This window comes from Eriocheir sinensis, chromosome 17 (assembly GCF_024679095.1).
Source record: "Eriocheir sinensis breed Jianghai 21 chromosome 17, ASM2467909v1, whole genome shotgun sequence".
Classification (NCBI taxonomy): Eukaryota; Metazoa; Arthropoda; class Malacostraca; order Decapoda; family Varunidae; genus Eriocheir; species Eriocheir sinensis.
Genome location: NC_066525.1, coordinates 17,660,032 through 17,675,807, shown reverse-complemented (window position 1 = coordinate 17,675,807; position 15,776 = coordinate 17,660,032). Strand labels below are relative to the sequence as shown.

The 15,776-nt window shown below is 39.0% G+C and overlaps 1 long non-coding RNA gene across 5 annotated transcripts in view; it reads right to left on the bottom strand.

The window, feature by feature from the left end:
- The window catches only part of LOC127000042 (uncharacterized), a 257,073-nt gene that overhangs the window by 156,947 nt on the left and 84,350 nt on the right, over window positions 1-15,776 (bottom strand). For all 5 annotated transcript variants that reach the window (XR_007753756.1, XR_007753757.1, XR_007753760.1 and 2 more), the window contains one exon: window positions 10,404-10,454. This is a non-coding gene — a long non-coding RNA (uncharacterized LOC127000042). The remainder of the gene's footprint in view (window positions 1-10,403; window positions 10,455-15,776) is intronic.

Here is a 15,776-nt window from a genome sequence, read left to right as displayed (position 1 = left end):
CAATTAACACAGGAGTACACCTGAGGAGACTGCAGTAGCAGCAGCGGCGGCAAGAGGAGGAGGAGGAGGAGGAGGAGGAGGTCAACGTCTTCCACCTTTCATTGGCCGGACACGATAATAGAACACGAGGCACAAAAAGGCGAAGATTATCGTCAGGCAATTAAATAAAATTCCCCTTCGTCATTACTCTAAAATTGTGCAAGAAAAAAAAAAAAAGCAAAGAAGAGGATATGAGTTCCCTTCTCGATTGTGGGTCTTGGCGATGAGTATGATGAAAGTAATTGTTGGTTGACTCCGCGGACAACAACACATCCCTGCCACCCTGCCCCGAGCTGTCCCGGCTGGCATTTTCCCTTTTCTTTTTCTCTTTACTTTAATTCTGTCGGAGTTTTGAGTTGGCCGTGCTCGTGGTGATGAGGGAGGTGGTAGATTTGAAGTTTCTGGTGTGTGACTTTTTACTGGAAGCTTTAAAGGGAGGGAGAGCTGAGGAGGAGAGAAAGAGAGGAATGGAGAGAGAGAGAGAGAGAGAGGCGAATGGAGAGAGCAGGGGAGGGATTGAAAGTTGCCCGCAAAATGGTGTTCTTTCTGCATGGACAACTGCACACATTTTCTGTTTGGTTTTCCGGAAAATAACATTGACAAAGAAATCTGCTTGAGGCGCTGCTGCAGCGTGTAATCTTCTACTGCTGGGAATACTGCAGTTAATACGTTGAGTATTTCGTCACACAATTCTCACTACGTTGGTGACGATGATAGAAATAATATATATATATATATATATATATATATATATATATATATATATATATATATATATATATATATATATATATATATATATATATATATATATATATATATATATATATATATATATATATATATATATATATATATATATATATATATATATATATATATATATAACTATATATATATATATATATATATATATATATATATATATATATATATATATATATATATATATATATATATATATATATATATATATATATATATATATATATATATATATATATATATATATATATATATATATATATATATATATATATATATATATATATATATATATATATATATATATATATATATATATATATATATATATATATATATATATATATATATATATATATATATATATATATATATATATATATATATATATATATATATATATATATATATATATATTATTTTCAGCAGCAGCAGCATAATACAATTATATACTTTTACTAAAATTATTCCAAATATTATTATCATCAGTTTTATCAATAATGATAAAACTATGATTATTCTTATCAATATTTTGCGATCATTATTATTAGCCTCATCATTATCACTATTATTATTATATTATCATTACTGTTATTATTATTATTACTATTATTATTATTATTATTATTATTATTATTATTATTATTATGATTATGATTATTATTATTTTCAATATTGTTATTATTTTTACAATTGTTATTATTTTTACTATTGTTATTATTTCCATTATTATTATTATCATTATTATTATTATTAATATTTTTACAACTACAATTAGTAGCAGTATCCTTATTGTTTTGAATATTTTCGCTATTGTTATACATATTACCATTGTTATTGTTACCATTTATATTTTTATCGTCGTTGCTATTGTAGTTATTATTTTCTGATGCTATTATTTTTGTTGGTAATGTTGTTGTAATTTTCGTATTTAGAATTATTATTATTGATGTTTTTGTTTTTTCTTATAATCGATTAAATCTGAACTCAAATAAATCAGGTTTACGGTTGGTTTATTTTCTTAGTGCTACACAGTGCTTCTAAACTTAATTCCTGACAAAATTTGCTCTTTCAAGATTTAACGTAAAACAAGAACAATCACAGTGAGCATAATTAATCTAGGCGCAGGCGAACTGAGATGCTGCACTCATTTATGTACACGGAGCCGAGAGGTATGTGAGAAAAATATATATAAGGGTAAATATATACACCTAAGGATAAAGGAAGCTGATGCATGTCTGTAATTAACAACCTGTTCATTAGTGGACGACAGAAAGGGAGACCAAACCGGTAAGGCAGAACGTAGCCAGTATTTTTTTCTTTACCTACACGTCAGGTTATAAAATCAAATAAACACGCACAAGCACACACACACACACACACACACACACACACACACACACACACACACACACACACACACACACACACACCTGTCCTAATTAGGAGACTGTTAATTAGGCGAGCCAGGTAGGTAATGAGACAGGTGAATAAAAAATGTGTACATCACGAATAATTTTATGTTGATAATCGAAAGACCTTTTTTCCTTCAATTCCGTGTATTATTCAGCTCATGCATTCGTACACGCGTGCGACCAGAGGCAAAGTTTGTGCCATGTTGCCTTATTTATTTTCTTTTGTATCCATGTTTGCCTATCTGTCTGTCTGTCTGTTTCTCTGTCTGTCTGTCTGTCTGTCTGTCTGTCTCTCGTAATTAGAAACCACACTAGATAGGAGGCCACACTTATCTGAGCGCGGATAATCACAGTGCTGTATTATGTTTTGAGTGTAGCCAAGGATACATTAATCATAATCCTAACTGCAGATTAACACGGCTAATTACTTATTAATCTCACAAATGACACACACGCCACGTAGCGCTTCATTTTACAGACGCGTGATATCTCGACGCGGCTCTATACGTGTTGTGTTTAATAAGACATTTAATTTATACACTCGTAATTGCCTCAAAGTGGATGACGTTTCAACCTGTAATTGCAGTGCAGCACTTCGGCGGCAGCGACTGAAACTGGCATTGCAATCTATAAGTGAGCGTGCAAATGAAGGCAAGAAAAGGGGTGATTATATATTCACCAGAAAAAAAGACTATAGGGCAGCATTGCACGTGTTAACATTTCTTTTGTTGGTTTTCGTGATAAGTTTACAAAAGGAATAAGAACTAAAAGAAAGATTCGGGAGACGTGAGCAAATAATTCTGTAATCCTTAAGACACGAGCTTCATAATAACGGGAATGTTAGCGAACCGGTTATTTAATTTTCTTAAGCATAAAAAAAAAAACTTAACAAGACAATCTTCAGGAGACGCAAGAGAAAATAACACTAAAGCTAAATGGACTTAAAACCTAATGACATTAGTAAACAAAAGACATATGAAGAAATAAATAAAACCGGAGCGCCAAAAAAAAAAAAATCACCAGAGGAAGGATAAAAGCAAAATGATGGTTAATTACCCGTTTGTACTGAGGGAATACGGAGTGAAACATAAAATAACTGATAATAATGCTTGTCCGCCGTGACCCGTCCAAGTTGCCCGCTCCTGGTGACGCCTGTTCGCGGAGGCCGATGAGCGTCAGCGTGTGGCCGTGTTACCTGGCGACGAAGAGAAGGTGAGCTTGGGATTGTTGTTGTTGTTGTTGGTGGTGGTGGTGGTGGTATGTGGTAGTGGTGGTGATGTTGTTGTTGTTGTTGTTATTATTATTCCAATCATAGTTATTTGTGCTTTAACTAATATTATTACCAAATTTTATAATTTTTCATGTTTCTCGTTATTTTCTTTTTTGCCTTTGATATATTTTCTTTACTGTAAAAAAAAAACCCTACATAATCATGAACTAATATGCTAATACTATCACTTTCTACAACTAAGGTTATATGATACCTATAAATACGTCTTTTTATATGTATTTTTTCACTAACAAGAAAAGCTTTTGAAAAAAAGAAAAAAAAAGTCAATGGAGGGAAGGCGAGAGAGAGAGAGAGAGAGAGAGAGAGAGAGAGAGAGAGAGAGAGAGAGAGAGAGAGAGAGAGAGAGAGAGAGAGAGAGAGAGAGAGAGAGAGAGAGAGAGAGAGAGAGAGAGAGAGAGAGAGAGAGAGAGAGAGAGAAGGGGCTGAGGGCATAAAGGAGAGGGAGGAGGAAGAGGGAGAGGAGAGGCGAGGGAAGGAGACAGAGCGAGGAGAGGGTCACAGGCAGGGGAGGGCAAGGTCACTGAGCATAAGGGAAGGTCAGGGGTCAGAGGGGAGGCAGGGTGAAGGTCAGGGTGTATTTGGCTGCAGGTGTGTACGTGGGGTGCACACACACACACACACACACACACACACACACACACACACACACACACACACACACACACAAGGCTGTTCCGTCGCGGCACGAGGAGGAGAACAGAGTCATACCATGAATAGGCGTTGGCGGAAAAAGCTAGTGAAGAATGCAAGAGAGGGAGGTGGAGGACGTGGTGGTGGTGATAGTGGTGGTGGTGGTAGTAGTGGTGGTGGTAGTGGTGGTCGTGGTAGTGGTGCTGGTGGAAGTGGTGGTGGAGAATTGGAACGGGGGCGGCGGAGAAGTCGGGAAGAAGGGGGAGAAGAGGAGAGTTAAAGTGGAGAAGAACTGTCACGAAATTATGCACAAGGACGTGATGAATGAAAGATAATAACGACAATAAAAAAAGAAAAAAATGAAAATGTTAATAAAATATAACAAACATAGTAATAAAAATACTGATAATAAAGAAAAAAATATTAATAACATAAAAAAAATGTACAGAAACAACACTCGTTCAACGGATTAATCATTTACAAACAACAGAGATGAACGTACACCAACTAAAAAAAAATCACGATGATAGCAAAAAGTAATGTTAGAGGAACAAGAATATGAACAGCAGGAAGGGAAGCGACTGGAGAACGGCAGGAGAGGGCACGGAAGGCAAGTGAAGAACGCAAGGCAACGGCAGCAGCCAAGAGAAGGCAACGCGTAAATTTTTTTTTTTTTTTTTTTTTTTTTTTTAGGCGAAAATGAAAAAAATGTCTGGAAGGAAGAGACTGAAAATAAGTGACTGTAAAACGAATCTAATAAGAATAATAATGATGATAATGATAATGATGATGATATTAATAAATATACTAATAATAATAATAACAATAACAAAAATAATCATAATTATGATAATAATAATAATAATAATAATAATAATAATAATAATAATAATAATAATAATAATAATAATAATAATAATAATAATAATAATAATAATAATAATAATAATAATAATAATAATAATAATAATAATAATAATAATAATAATAATAATAATAATAATAATAATAATAATAATAATAATAATAATAATAATAATAATTATAATTATATTATTATTATTATTATTATTATTATTATTATTATTATTATTATTATTATTATTATTATTACTACTACTATTATTATCATTGTTATTGTTGATGCTGTTGTTGTCGTTGTTGTTGTTGTTGCTGTTTTTGGTTTTACTATTATTTTTTTTTTTAATCAATTCTATCAATATTAATACTTTCATTTCATCATTTTAAAAATGTTGTAATAATTGGTTTTGTAATATTAATATTATTATAAAGGTAATAACAGTACTATACAGTAATCATTATAGCAATAATTAAGATTATATGTTTTCTTTTGTTTTTATTGTTATTATTTTTACAAATATTGCAATTGCCTTTATTGCAATCCATATTACATTTATCTAACATATCTGCTCTGCTTGGAGCCACGCAGGGAGGGAGCAGTGAGGCGGCGGCGGTCACCTCCTCGGAATCCTTCCCTCACGTGCCCGGCGCCACGGCAGGAGGTGTACTCACTCGCTGCCTGGCCTTGGCGGCGGTGTTTGTTGTGTTCCTTTGTTGTACTGAATCGCGGCCTTCCATCCCTGTATCTCTCCTTGATCTTTGTTCGTGTTTCTCTTCGCTTCCGTACTCACCATCAATACAAGCATTATCTATTTAATCTAAATTATTCATCGAGATTTGTAAGAAAATTTTAGAAAAGAGCAGAGGTGATTTGTGTAGTTATAACCACCACGAACACGGCAACAACAATAAAAACAAAACAAAACAACAGCAACATCAATAATATTAATATTAATATGATAATAATTATTAAACAATATTCCTAATAAAAAAAAAAGGAAAATATCTGAAAGCCTCACAAACGCCTCGAACACATCTCAAAATATTCAGGGGCGTAACCGATTGATCCAATATTCATGAAGACAGACAGACAGACAAGTAGATAGACACAGACAGAGAGGCACAGAAATACAGACAAAGAGAGACGGACAGACAGAGGAGAGAAACAGGCACCGACTCAGACAGACAGTAAGAGGTAGAGAGAAAGAACGACAAGTGGACAGAGAGAAAGGAACCAGATAGAAAGGAAACAGACAAATCCAAATCAAAATCATGATCACTTACACACACACACACACACACACACACACACACACACACACACACACACACACACAGAACACAGCCACAAAGAAAGACGCCAGACACATTAAGCAAAATTTGAAATATTAAGACAAAACAAAAAGGGAAAACGGGACAGATAAAACAGGAGAGACGAAAGAAGAAGCATGTCCCCGAATGATCAAAGTCGTGTCATTTTTAGGAATATAACGCCGGGAACGACCTCGTAGATAACACGAATCCGGAAGTATATTGTCCGTTGTATCTTAAGACTAATATAAGTTCCACGTCCGTATCAGAGGAAGAGGAGGACGACGACGACGAAGGGAGGAGGGAAGGTAGGGCAGGGTAGCACGGAGGGGGGCAACTATAACTGGATTAAGGCTCCCCGTATAAGGCTCCTCTCTGATTGGTGGAAAGATTGCCTTGCCATACGCGCTCTCCGCCAATCAGAGGAGCCAATGCAGTGACGTAATCGGTGACTCAAGGAAGATTTGATGTGGTGCTTTTTTTTTTTTTTTTCTTGTCTCGTCTCGGTATTTTTTACTCCCCGCTTTGTCTTGCAAGTTGGTTTTAGGCTTTTCTTAGAATGAGTTAGCTGTGGGAGGTGATGGGGGTGTGAGATACTGAATGTGTGTGTGTGTGTGTGTGTGTGTGTGTGTGTGTGAGAGAGAGAGAGAGAGAGAGAGAGAGAGAGAGAGAGAGAGAGAGAGAGAGAGAGAGAGAGAGAGAGAGAGAGAGAGAGAGAGAGAGAGAGAGAGAGAGAGAGAGAGAGAGAGAGAGAGAGAGAGAGAGAGAGAGAGAGAGAGAGAGAGAGAGAGAGAGAGAGAGAATGCAGTTTAGATATACAAAATGTTCACACACACAACACACACACACACACACATCGAGACACCCGGGTCACGGACCACCTACCAATCACATACACACGCACGCACACTTACATGCACATGCTCACTCGCACACACACACACACAAAAAAAAAAAAAATAATAATAAAAACGCACACGGGAACACCAGGTCTCATTACGACAAAAACGGACAAAAAAGGACAGGAACACAGGTAAAACGACGGCCAACAGGGCACCTAATACTTCCCTCCTGATCACCCAAGAAAAAGAAAAAGATCAACAAGCAAGATAGTTGACTTGACACCGTTCTTTTTTTTCTGACTGGAGTCTCAGGGCATTTAAGGAGAGGAAAAAGGAAAAGTGGGTAAACAGGAAAACATTTAAGGGTGGGGGGGTGGGGTGGGGGCGAGGAGGATGGAAGGAGGGAGGAAAGGGTAGCAGGGAGGATGGGAGAGAGAGAGACTGTACGTGAATACTTACAGGAAAAGTTAGTAGTAGTAGTAGTAGTAGTAGTAGTAGTAGTAGTAGTAGTAGTAGCAGTAGTTGTAGGAGGAGGAGGAGGAGGAGGAGGTAAGAAGTGAGAGAAGTTACCTGCATGCTTATATAAAGAAATTTCTTGTTTGTGTTTGTGTGTGTGTGTGTGTGTGTGTGTGTGTGTGTGTGTGTGTGTGTGTGTGTGTGTGTGTGTGTGTGCTGCGCCGCCGGAGACTAGCGGGAGGGCAGACTAATTACCTGTGTCGGCCTCATTAGCGTAACAACACCTGCGAAGCGTCTTGTGGCTTACCTGTAGTGTAATTATATGCTTACGTTGCTCGCTGCTCAGGTAACCCCTCCCTCCTCCCCTTCCCTTCCCTTCCCTTTTTCTTCCCTTCTCCTCCTCCCTATGCATCGTCCACCTCTTACCCACGCGTATCTCCCTCCACGTCCACCCCTCCTTCAGCTCTCCCTCCCTCCGTCCCTCTCAACTCCTCTCTCGCCCTCCTTTCCTCCTTCCCCCTCCACCCTATTTATTACCCATGCATTCCTCCGGCTCTCCCCTACATCCTTCACTTTCCCTACATCCCTCCCCCTCCCTTCCTGCAACGTCCACCCCTACATCCCGCCAACATTTCACCACCCCTTCCTCCCTTCCTCCCACCCTTCACCTAATCGCTTATCTCTCTCTCTCTCTCTCTCCCTCCGCGGGTATCTCCAGACAGTCATCTACGTAATCCTCATCTTTACTTAACTGTACCACATGTCCCCCCCAGCTCATTGCTCCCCCTCTCTCTTTTAATCCCCCAGTGTCTTTACTTGGCCTTCCACTCCCCTCCCCCATCTCAGACTAAACCTCTCCCCTTCCGTGCCTCCTCCCATTGCATGCTTTCCTCCCCTCTTCACCCCTTCATTTTCTCCCCTTTTCTACCTACGGACCTTCCCTTTCCCTCCCCTTTCCATCGCCTTGTTCTCTTCCATCCCCGACATCCAGACTTGCCTTCTCCCTTCCCCTCTATCGCCCTGTCGCCATGCTTTCTCCCCTCCCCTACATGCAGCCTCGCCTTCTCCCTCCCTCTCCTCTCCCCCTCCCCACGCCCGGCCTCCGCCTCTCGTGGGTCTGACAAAGTTTCTGTCCGGGAATTTGTCTCGCTCATTACGTCTCGTCAAGGTTCCACGCCGCAGACGAGGGCGATCGACCCGTCCTCCTTGTAAGGCCGCCGAGGGACTCCCTGCCGCACGCCGCTCCGCCTTGGACACCGCCGTTGTGACACGCTTCAAACGAAATAACCTGAGCTTCCGACGCGGTCATCTCAAGAGACACGATTTTTTCTCACATATAGAGTTTCTGAAGTATCTGCTTAAGGAAACGCGTTTCTAGGTATGATTAATAAAAGGCTGCATCGCAGACAATGTTTTGTCATCTTTCATTAGGCGTACCTTGCAGAAAATTTTAAGAAAATGAAAAAAAATTCCCGCATCCGTAAGTAAATAGCACTTGACAAAGCAGTATTCACTTACACGGCATTGCATGCAAACCGCCAGGATTGAAGGCTGTAATCATTTTCCGAGCCCTGTAATCAAGCAGCGCGGCTAAAAAGGAGTGTTGTCCGCACACTTACTGTTTAAAGTGTTCAAAACATTGATCGACACCACAATTTAGCTTGTATGGGAACGATCCTCATAAACTTCTCTGAACAGAAAAGTCCAAAATTATTCAGTATTTTAAATCACTTATATTCTTATTTATATATGTAATGAAATAAAATTTATCAGTCATCGTAAATTTCACACGATTATTGAAGCATAAGATATCAAGGAAACGCCAACCTCCTAAGGAGACGGTCAAAGGCACCTGGGGAGCAACACTTCCGTGGACTGTCAGTCAGACTTACACTTTGCTTTAGTTACCACTTCCTCGTTCTCATGGCAGCTCAAAGCTCTGGTGCTGCCGTGGCATAACACAAAGCAACTTTTTAGTATAACGGGATTATTCTACCTCCAATTTACCTTACCTTTTTTTCTTCTCCTTTATCAGTAAAAAAATAAATATAAAGGCCAGATACCGTGACGCGAAGCCGAGCAAACAGTATGAAAGGGATAGTTTTTTCAAGCACTCAAGAGTCGATATAGAAATAACACTCAGTCTATCACCGTTCTTACATTCCTCAAACAGATTGAATGGCGTTTTGACTCCACTTAAAATTCTGAAAACTTCGGGAAGTCAAGATACAGCGTGCAAGAACAGCAGGACCGCATACCACTCCCAATGCTCCCTCTCTCTATGCTTAAAAAGGCACATGATGAAGGCTGGAAATTCAGTAATTCGTCCCTACATAGTGTGAATGATAACAAACGAGAGGCAGCAACGGGAACCAAGATTTATGGGAAAAAAAAACTGCGGAACGGATGAGTCTTATCGAAAGTTCAGTAGGAAATGGTGTTAGAGAATTAAGACATTGATGTGGAAGAAACTCGAAACTACGGTAGACAACGATGAACAGAGAAAGCCTCCGAAACATTCCATTGCTTTTCATTATGCCAAATATTTAAATGTGACTTCCCCATCATGAAGATTTGCCTAATGTGTACCACATAGCTGTCTTACCCGTGGCAGTCAAGCACAACTTTCAATTTAAGCATAAAACACACACACACACACACACACACACACACACACACACACACACACACACACACACACACACACAAAGCTACACACACACATACACATATCTATACATGCATTGCTCTACTTCCCGTATCGGCAAACTTCATGACACTGCCGCTACTCACTATTGCACGTGGCGGTCACTTTGATGCGTCGGCTTTGGTCTCCGGCTTCGGCTGCAAAGATAAAAATCCCGCAATGTGACACACACTCATGTTGCATATATATATATATATATATATATATATATATATATATATATATATATATATATATATATATATATATATATATATATATATATATATATATATATATATATATTCATGTATATGCATTACGTACACTATATATTTATGCTTTTATCTTCAACACACAAACCACTCTATGTTCATGAATGCATTACTTAAAAATATATACATTACTACTACTACTATTACTACTACTACTACTACTACTACTACAACAACAGCAGCAGTAATAACCACAACCACAACAATAATTACTACTGCCATTATTACATTTGCTAATATAAATAATGGTGTGGTCCTGTACAAACGTCTGAGTCTGCTATCTGTCTGGTCCATATAACTATCCTCCCCTTACCCTTTCTTCCTTCCATACAACCCCCCTTTCAAATTGACTCCCTTCTCTCCCTTCCTCCCTCTCCCCTTCATCTTCCCCTATAACAAGCCCTTTCCCCTCCAGACACACCTTCCTGCTCCCATACATGCTTCCTCTCCCTGCTCCCCCTCACTGCTCTCCCCCTCTCCCCTTTGTTTCTCGTTACTCTATAGGGGGTAATTATACTTGCTTGTGCAGGGAAAATTACATGACAATTAACGGAGATAATAGGTTACTTCCCCCTCCTGTAATGCTTGCTCCCCTCCTCCTCCTCCTCCTCCTCCTAGTCATTGTCGTTGTTGCCGTTATTTCTTTCTTCCTCTTCCTCCTTTTCGAAATAGCATTTGTACGGGTCTTCCTGGCTTTCTATGGGTTCGAGTCCGACTACTCCGACTGATGGGAGAGGGCAGTGTTCTTCTCTTCTCCTACAGAGGATGCTAAGCTGACATGGCTGTAGAATCTTGTGAAGTCTTGGTAGTAACATTCTTTCATTCTTTGTTGTTTCTGGAGCAAAGCCACTAGAGGCAAATGTAAAATGGAAATCAATTACTTGTCTACTCTTTTGTTTTTTCTATTCCTAGTGACCATTTTCTTTCTCTGTCTCGCCTTCTGCATCGTCTCTTTCGTCTTATTTGTTCTTCTGTCTTATATGCGAAATTCTTATCCTCTCCATCTCTTTGACCAGTCTCTTCGTTTCTTCCTATCGAGCTTCATGTTTCCTTAAAAAAAATCTTTGTCCATCTTTTTCTTCCTCCTCCTCCTCTTCTTTCTATCCTTCCCTCATCTATCCCCTCCCTCTCCTTCTCTCTCTCCGAACAGCCTGTCTATAGCCTGTCTAGTCTTCATGTCTGTCTGTCTGTCCATCTCTTCATCTGTTGTTTGTCTTTCATTCTTTCACCTTCAGCTTCATATTTCTTGTTGTTGTTGTTTTCGAGCTAATCCATCAGTCTACCTTTCCCTATCAATCTCTTTTTTTTTTTTTAACTTCTCCATGATAGCTTTCACCACCGTTCACTCCTTCTCCATCTCCTCCTTCTCTTGCTCTTTCTCCTGCTCCTCTTCCTCCTCTTCCTTCTCTTCCTTTCCCAGTGTCTGACTTAGTGTTACAAGCATAGTCACGCATATGTTGTAGTCCCCCTTCTTCCCCCCTTCTCTCTCTCTCTCTCTCTCTCAGCCAATCTCTACATCCATATGCAATCAACTCAAACAATTTTTATCTATCTACCTACCTATCTTTCTATCTATCTCTCTATATGTCTATCTACCTTTATCTATCGACCTATCTATCTATTTATCAACGTAGTATTTGACCTTGCTGGGATAAAGTGTTGCATTGTCAGTGTGTATATATTTTTTTCTTTGTTATGTTTCAGGTTTTCTTGTCTGTCTGTCTGTTTGTTTGCCTGTGGAACGTAGGCGGGCAAGCTTGTTGGGTTTTCGTGTTGATTGTTATCTTTTTTGTTTATTCTTTTATTTGTTTACGCTTCTCTGGTTTTCAGGGTTCTGTGGGTGTGGCATGCTCTTCTCTCTCTCTCTCTCTCTCTCTCTCTCTCTCTCTCTAATGGGGTCAAGTAAAACTTATGAGTACGCTCTAACATTTTACTTCTTATATTTTTCTTTCTTTTTTGTTTTGTTTTTAATATTTTCTTCCTTTCCCAACCTCTTGTTTTCTCCTTCTCCCCCTCCAAAAAAGAAGAAAATATTACGAAGCCCATGTAAGGCTTTAAGAAAGTGTGTGTGTGTGTGTGTGTGTGTGTGTGTGTGTGTGTGTGTGTGTGTCGCCTGGCGCAAAACTTCATAAAGGTGTTATATCAAGAGGGCTCTCTCTCTCTCTCTCTCTTACACACACACACACACACACACAAACACTAAGGGTTCAATCATGCAAGAAATTCTTCCTTCTTTCCATTTTTTTTTCTTTTCTACTTTTTTTTCCTTGCTTCTCAAGACTTTCCTTTCCTGTCTGCGTACCGTTGCTTCTTCTCCTTTCCTTTTATTGGCCAACACAAACCTAAGAATATGTTAAACTGCGAAGCGATAAATGCTAATAAAATCTTTCTGTTCACCCTTTCTTTCCCATCCTCTTTATTCCCTCATGGTCTTTTTTTCATTTCATAACATCTTCCTGCTTTTTTCCATCTTCCTTGATCCCGTTTATTCACATCCATCTTTCAATCGACACAAGAAACTAACATAATAGATAGATCGATAGAGACAGACAGAGAGCGAAAACTGGAAATAACACAAAAAGGATACGACGGACTGAAGCTAATGATTGCACAGCAGAAAAAAAGTCTAAGAGATGGCCGACGACAGCAAGTCTCAAAGGCACCGAGCCGAGCGCCGGCAGCACCAGCCATAAGAGTACCGGGCTCGGGGAGGTCGGACTCAAGGGTCACATCCACAAAAACATGCAGGAAGCTCCGTCGTGTTAATAAGCTTCAACAAGACACTCAAGGGGAGACGTCGCACCGCTGGGACACGGACGCGGCTGGCGACAAGCCTTTCTTTTCGGTCTTTGCTTAGCGGAACGTCAGCCTCGACAGTGCTCACCTTTTTAATCACAAGGGGAGTCATCAGTGTGCCCCGAGGCTTGAAGCTCAGCCTCCGGGACGCGGAAAACATCCCTGGGTGGCCACTTCCCCGTGAGGCGTGATATCTCTTCTTCACCTCGCTGCTGTTCCAATATCGTCCTTACTATACAGATCTGATTCCACTTAAAACCTATTTGTCTCGATTATAAAGTCATGCTTTCACCACTACTTCTGCACATGTGTTGATAAGAAGAGAATTTTTCAGCATATGTTTATTTGCGTTCAGTAGGAAATTAAAAAAATGAAAGGAAAAATGATGCCTGTGGGCCGATCATTCCTTCCCTCAGTGATCGTCTTGTGCTCCGCGGCGGTAATATCACGTTCATCCTTGTCTCTCTCCTTCCTTCCTCTTCTCCTTTAACATGTCCCAAGATCCAGGTTCCCTTAAATATGAATTCCTTTCATCGTTCATATTATAATTTTTGCACTGTTACTTTTTCCGTGTAAGGTTCTTTATTAATAATAACTCATACGAGACTTAGTGATCTAAATACTTTGATGATAAGAGTTATGAAACGATGAAATAAAAAAAAAATAATAATGCAGAAGTTGAGTTGAAATTCACCCAACTAGACTGGACTGAAAAGTTCAGATTTGCTTCCTTATAAGAAAGAAATTGAGTGCGTGACCTGACCAGTGTTTGTGGTTCAGGAGTGGTGTTGATAAGATGCTCATACCAAGAGAACAGAACCAGACAAAATTGGTTTGTTCGCTAGATTAAGACCAAATAAAGGCATATATACTTTATCAGCTTCTGAGTATGTAGGAATGTATGTCTCGTTCTGTATGCATGTAAGAATATATATATGTATGTATGTATGTATGTATGTATGTATGTATGTATACATGAATGCAGCGAAGGAGCAGCTGGCCTCGGCGGCGGCCAGGCCTGCTCCAGAGCGAGGGTGCCAGGAATGTTCAGGGCGCCCTTGGAATCTGACCCTTGCAACGTGCAATGCTTCGACTTAGACAAGCAAATGTAACTTCGCAGACGTCAGTACAGCTTTGGGCGGGTGGGGCATGCATAGTATTGCCAATCAAAATTATATTATGTTAAGCACGTCTAGTTAATTCCTTTAAAAAAAAAATATATATATATATATATATATATATATATATATATATATAATATATATATATATATATATATATATATATATATATATATATATATATATATATATATATATATATATATATATATATATATATATATATATATATATATATATATATATATATATATATATATATATAGCCGTGAATGTAATCCCATCATCAACAAACGAATATCAGGAATCCCTATCAAGTTAAATATGGAACATGAAATGAAAATGGTCTGTGCTTATACCAACATCAACTCACGTTGACAATGTAGTAGCACAGTTTTATGAACATGTGGATATCCCGGTTGAGAGGCAAAACACAGTTTTCAATAGTGACAAGATTTAAAACGAAAGTTGGGACAAAAAATGGTGAAATAAGTAAATGCTAATTTTGGAATATATACAGCAAGTAAAGAAGGACACCAATATATAGAGTTTGCGGAAAGCGACGACAGGCTTGGAGTCAGGAACACTTTTCCATACAAGAGGTAACGAGAAAGGAACCTGGACGGGGATTCCGAAACAAATGTACAAACAAAAAATTAGTGATGTCCACAAATTTAGCTAGAACAAGGTCGAAGAAACTCTAAAAAACAGATGCATGAAGTCATGGAGAAGCCTCGGCAATGGTAAAAACAAGCTGATTTTTCTAACATACCAAATTGGCACCGTCACAGATAACATGGATGAGGTAGCTACAGCTGCAGAATGAATCTCAGCCGTATTGTGCAATGGTCGCGATGGGCAGGAAGATGGTGGTCAGGGGAATGAGGGGCTGAGCCAGGAAGCTCCGCGCGTCACCATGGATGAGGTAAAGAAACTTTGGAGTAATGAACAGGGTAAAGCAGATGACCTAATCATATAACTCATAGAAGATACAAGAAATCACATACTTCGTATATTAGCTCATATGTAATAAATGTCTGCCAAGTCACAGAGTTCCTGAAGCCAGGGAGAATGCACTGGAACCTGTATTCACAACAATGGCAACATGAAAATGAAAAAAAATACCGACTATTTAGTTTAATCCCTGTAACCTAAAAAGGAAAGCACACACAGGAAAATGCAACACCAAGCTCAAACCAGTCTGAGGAACACACTGGATTTCAGTGAAGGCCCCCGCCAACAACCAAGCTGTGGATGAATCAGTCGAGTACAAGGAGCCGCTCTGCAA